Source organism: Salvelinus alpinus, chromosome 7 (genome assembly GCF_045679555.1).
Source record: "Salvelinus alpinus chromosome 7, SLU_Salpinus.1, whole genome shotgun sequence".
Taxonomy (NCBI): Eukaryota; Metazoa; Chordata; class Actinopteri; order Salmoniformes; family Salmonidae; genus Salvelinus; species Salvelinus alpinus.
Genome location: NC_092092.1, coordinates 10546324 through 10552576, shown reverse-complemented (window position 1 = coordinate 10552576; position 6253 = coordinate 10546324). Strand labels below are relative to the sequence as shown.

Genomic DNA, 6253 nt, shown 5'->3' with positions numbered 1-6253 from the left:
GTGAGTAGTATATGCTTAATATCCCCTGTGTCGCCAAATACAGGCAGACTCTATGCAAATAACAGAGGGCGTAAAAAATCGACTCGCGCATTCCGCAAAAAAACATTAATATTCACCCTTGCTGGTGTTTGCGAAACACAAAATATTGTCCTATAGCCTATTAGGATTGTTAATAACTTAAAAGTTAGTTTGGATCGACAGGTGTCCGATATTGTAGTCTACACACTGTTCATTTTGGGGCTGGTGGTTTGATAGGGATCTGAACGTCGTATCGTAACCACACCCTCTGGAAGTGACATTTTGCACACTGGCTACGGTTGCCATGATACACGCTATTAATTTGAAGGAACATCACATAGGTTTCCCTACCTACTACCGTGTTACCATAACAAACAAAAAAAGTAGGCCTATAGATGGTCTCATGGAATGTCATATTTTCTAGAGCATTTGCTATTTGCCAATACAGCAAATACTATTTGCTAAACTAAATGCCATGGGTATTAATTTGCTATATTGTTTGTTTTTGCTGGTGCCTCACTCCTGAGTCTAATGGAATGCACATTTTACAGTGTGTGCCTTCGAAGGGCATGTGACTGACATTATAAGTGCTAATAAATGCCATGTTATGTTTGGATAAATAGAGGATTACGCATGAGAAGAGTTAGTGCATAGGATATCTTTATAGTCCACCCTATTTTATCTGTCAGTAGAATGAGATCTACAATGGCTTGTGAATAAATTGTTAGTGCACAAAGTGCATTATGCCCCCTATACTCTCAAAAGGTTGCCATTTTAAATTAGTTAAACAAGCAATACATGTCTTTCATGGTTATTTTCTTCAACAGTTCAATGGAACCAATGTTTTGTGATCTTGATGGATGATCTGAATCCAAATTTACTTGGAAAATATTTATTGGTGATCCTTAAATTGATGCTTTGCATAGAGAGTAAAGAAATAATCATTGCTCAGGGGTTTTCAGTTATTCAAATAGACTGTACAGGGTGAAACAGTCCATGTTTCACCCTGTAAAGTCCATCTTTGGTTTCAATAAAGAAAATAGTTCAAATCGGAAGTTTACATACACCTCAGCCAAATACATTTAAACTCAGTTTTTCACAATTCCTGACATTTAATCATAGTAAAAATTCCCTGTCTTAGGTCAGTTAGGATCACCACTTTATTTTAAGAATGTGAAATGTCAGAATAATAGTAGAGAATTATTTCAGCTTTTATTTCTTTCATCACATTCCCAGTGGGTCAGAAGTTAACATACACTCAATTAGTATTTGGTAGCATTGCCCTTAAATTGTTTAACTTGGGTCAAATGTTTCGGGTAGCCTTCCACAATCTTCCCACAATAAGTTGGGTGAATTTTGGCCCATTCCTCCTGACAGAGCTGGAGTAACTGAGTCAGGTTTGTAGGTCTCCTTATTCGCACATGCCGTTTTCAGTTCAGCCCACAAATTTTCTATGGGATTGAGGTCAGGGCTTTGTGATGGCCACTCCAATACCTTGACTTTGCTGTCCTTAAGCCATTTTGTCACAACTTTGGAAGTATGCTTGGGGTCATTGTCCATTCGGAAGACCCATTTGCGACCAAGCTTTAACTTCCTGACTGATGTCTTGAGATATTGCTTCAATAGATCCACAACTTTCCCTCATGATGCCATCTATTTTGTGAAGTGCACCAGTCCCTCCTGCAGCAAAGCATCCCCACAACATGCTGCCACCCCCGTGCTTCACGGTTGGTATGTTGTTCTTCAGCTTGCAAGCCTCCCCCTTTTTGCTCAATGTAACGATGGTCATTATGGCCAAACAGTTCTATTTTGTTTCATCAGGCCAGAGGACATTTCTCCAAAAAGTACAATCTTTGTCCCCATGTGCAGTTGCAAACTGTAGTTATGGCGGTTTTGGAGCAGTGGCTTCTTCCTTGCTGAGCGGCCTTTCAGGTTATTTCGATATAGGACTTGTTTAACTGTGGATATAGATACTTTTGTACCGGTTTCCTCCAGCATCTTCACAAGGTCCTTTGCTGTTGTTCTGGGATTAATTTGCACTTTTTGCAGCAAAGTATGTTCATCTCTAGGAGACAGAATGCATCTCCTTCCTGAGCGGTATGACAGCTGCGTGGTCCCATAGTGTTTATATTTGCGTACTATTGTTTGTACAGATGAACGTGGTACCTTCAGGCGTTTGGAAATTGTTCCCAAGGATGAACCAGACTCGTGGAGGTCTAAACATTTGTTTTCTGAGGTCTTGACTGATTTCTTTTGATTTTCTCATGATGTCAAGCCAAGAGGCACTGAGTTTGAAGGTAGGCCTTGAAATACATCCACAGGTACATCTCCAATTGACTCAAATGATGTCAATTAGCCTATCAGAAGCTTCTAAAGCCATGACACAATTTTCTGGAATTTTCCAAGCTGTTTAAAGGCACAGTCAACTTACTTACTTGTATGTAAACTTCTGACCCACTGGAATTGTGATACAGTGAAATAATCTGTCTGTAAACAATTGTTGGAAAAATTACTTGTCATGCACAAAGTAGATGTTCTAGCCGACTTGTCAAAACTATAATTTCTTAACAAGAAACGTGTAGAGTGGTTGAAACATGAGTTTTAATGACTCCAACCTAAGTGTATGTAAACTTCTGACTTCAACTGTAGGTTTGAGCCTGAACAGACCAAGGTTTCTACATTGTTAGGGTTAACAATTTTTCTACACAGTATTTTGTTGATAATGGCTGTGTGGGCCAGTACTGGGCATAATGGATTCAAATGTGGGCATCTTTAGTGCTGTCTCTACCACACATTCTCTCTCTCACACACATATCTATATAAATATATATTTTATTTATTTATTATTGGCTCGGAACAACCTGCCAAGTCTGGCAACATAACACATTTTTTAAGTTAAAGTTGGTTGGAAATATCTTTTGACTTATTGTACACACAGTTGATTATATGTTGAACAATCAAACAGAGTTATTCAAAGAAGGGACTGCATTCAGTGACGAATTCACCCATTGTTGTGATTTTGAGTGTTTGGAAAATTGACAGGAAATCCTGCAGGTCATCCATCAGGAATCCTGCACGAAAAGCCTATAGTCCAATAATTATTTATAATTTCATGTTTCGTATTGTGGGCTTGTTAATGCCAGGAATGGTATTTTGATTGCCCTCGCTGCTCCTTGACGGCAGAGCCATCAGGGAGCAGGCATACACATGTTAGGAGCCTTCAACAGGAGGCTGCTGAGGAGAGTACGGCTCATAATAATGTCCAGAACGGAATAGCATCAAATATATGGAAACCAGGTGTTTGATGTATTCGATACCATTCCACTGACTCCGCTCCAGCCTTTACCACGAGCCCGTCCTCCCCAATGAAGGTGCCACCAACCTCCTGTGAACATAAACAAAAGGCTGCATGGACCTCCCACATTATTTTCTCACCAATCTGTTGGATTTCTCCTCGCAGGCATTTCTGTCAGGGTGTTCCAGTCCGTTGACTCTATGGCAATAGTCACAAGGTGTGTGCATGGATAGTGGGAGTTCTGCTGATGTCCATTTTCTTTAATAGAAACATGCTTTATTAGTTTTAGTTTTATTATTTTTGCTCACTGTTGATACAGTTACTGAGTACTTTGCCATAGGGAAGAATGGTAAAGTAGAGAGTCAGACCACAAAATCATGTTGATGAATGTGTACCCCTGGAGGTTGTTGAGAATCCACAGTGCCATGCCAACGTGCTAGCCAACGTGCTAGCCCCTCTTAATACCAGATAGGTATTGGATTATGGATTTGTCAGTATTGTTTTAAACAACAGTGTGTGTTTCTGCTCAACAACTAGATATGGATATTATTATTATTATTTTACAGTATTTGACCTGGGGAAAAAATCTAGTATTTGCAGCAAAACATATTATTCTACGACCCAGATATCAAAGAAGAGAAGCTAAATGCCTTTTACGGAGGTGTTTCATTTAAGGATTTGACGTGATTATCTGATGCACATGCGAGTCAATAGGTTCTTATCATTAGAAATAGTCCTCAGCAATTAGAATAATTTGTGTTATTTTATGTGCCTTGAGTGTCCTGTTAAATATATCTAGTAGTGATGCTTAATACACTCACACAGTCACTGAAACGTTCGGACTCTGACGTCAATGCTTACATCTTGGATGCTTTTAGTAGCCTGCCTTCATGCCATATAAAGTAATTGAAAACAAGTCGCTATTATCAAGAGGTTCATGAATAGAACCAAGGATGGTATTTTGTTCCACTAAAATTGCTTATGTTAAGAGGACAGTGAGAGGACAGGGCAGGGTATATTTTACTTTTGTCCTGGATGAACACTCATGCGTACGAGCAGTCTTTGAGTACTGCCTTTTAGATACCACTAATTTACAACTTTCACAACAACTTGAGGTCACGGTCCCTTGTTGCTGTCTAGACCGACAGACAAGCTGCCTTACCCTTTGGTGCACAATTCCACATGGTCTGTTTGACATTAGGACAGCATTTTATTGTGTTGTGAGCACAGAAACAAATACAAACCCTTACAGAAAAAAATTGCAGTCAGAGTGCAGTATACAAATCCTGCATCCAAAATAACTTTTTTTTACTGCAGTACTTTTTTCAGTGTAACTGCAGTTACAGTTCAGTATAACTGCAATTCAACTGCTTCACACTGCAGTTATTCTGCAATTACTGTGTCCAAAATACCACAGTCGACTGCAGTTACTGCACTTTTATTGCAGCTTCAAAACTGCAATTTTCTTTGTAAGGGAAAGGCACTGTGAATGACAGCCATCGTGTTTTGTATGGCTTCTATAGTGACTGTATTATACAGTACTTTATAGGCCTATGGCCTGTTTACTGCCAAACTCTGTTCCTCCCTTGGGTGTTTGCATGTAGATTAGGTGTTTTACCTAGCAACCACATATAGCGCCCTCCATTTTGACTGGTATTAAGGGATCGAAATGCCTTGTACTTTCCTGTGTAGGCCTACATTGTGGTATCAATCTCAGTTCAGAACGCAGTGCCGCTCATAGCTGTTTGGTGTGTCTTTCAATTACCGACCACCTGTAGCACCAGAACAGTCACAATCACAACAGCAGAGCTCAGTGTTTTATTTGCAATTAAAACCTCTGGCATAATGTGCACAGCCAGTTTCTTTGAATTACTAACAAAGCCAGAATTGCTGCACCTTTGTAACGTCACCTTTGTAATACTACATCAGGATTACATACTGGTTCATTAGTGCTGGAGGAGTTACTATTCCCAAAGGAAAATGAATACTATCGCTACCTCGCAGTTGCTTTCCAACCAATAGTGAAGCTGGAAGAACATTTTATCTTTCACTTACTGTTAAACCAATGTGTTTCTGTGTTTGCATTAACGTGTTGTGAATAAGTGATATTAAATAGATTGTTTCCTATTAACTTTTAAAGAGTGAAGAATTATTTTAACACTTTTAGTAAAAGATCAGATATATTGCTCTTCTGCTAATGCTTAGCAAGCTAATGGAAATGGACAGCCAATAAACTTAATCCCTTAAATTAGAATTCATCTTTGCATTGAACTGTATACTCTAAGAACTCTGAATCAATGGGTATTCTATTACATCTAAACTGTTACCTAGCACAGATGTTATTTACTGATGAATTACCCTCAGCAGGGAGCCATCCCACTGGGCACAAACTGGTTGAATCAATGTTGTTTCCACGTCATTTCAACAAACAATGCAGGAGAAAATCTAATTCCATGTAGGTTAGAAGTTGGGTGAAAAAAAAATATATATAAAAGTTCCCGGAAATCCTTTTATGTTGATGATTTTTTTGCAAATCCAATCATTTGATTACTGCACGTTGATTCAGCATCACCGACGTTATTTACTTGAATTACCCTCAGCAGGGATCCACACCACTGGGCACAAACTGGTTGAATCAACGTTGTATCCACATAATTTCAACAAATCAATGCAATGTTTAGAAATTCTTGCATACATAACATTTTCATATTTTATATGAATAAAGACTTGCTAAAGTACCCAAATTCCAGTGTTGGGGAGTAGTGAACTACATGTAGTTCAACTAGTAATTGAACTACATTTTGTAGTAGCTGGGTGGTAGTTGAACTGAATTCTAATCTATGTAGTATTTTCAGTAGTTAGCTACACCGCTACATGGCGAGAATATAACTAACTACTGGAACTACACACACAATTTTTTTTTCTGCATAAAGAATAGAA

General features: G+C 38.7%; 1 protein-coding gene across 1 annotated transcript in view; it reads left to right on the top strand.

Moving 5' to 3' along the window:
• Positions 1–6253, top strand: part of LOC139580424 (tetraspanin-15-like) — a 35473-nt gene that overhangs the window by 126 nt on the left and 29094 nt on the right. The window lies entirely within an intron of this gene.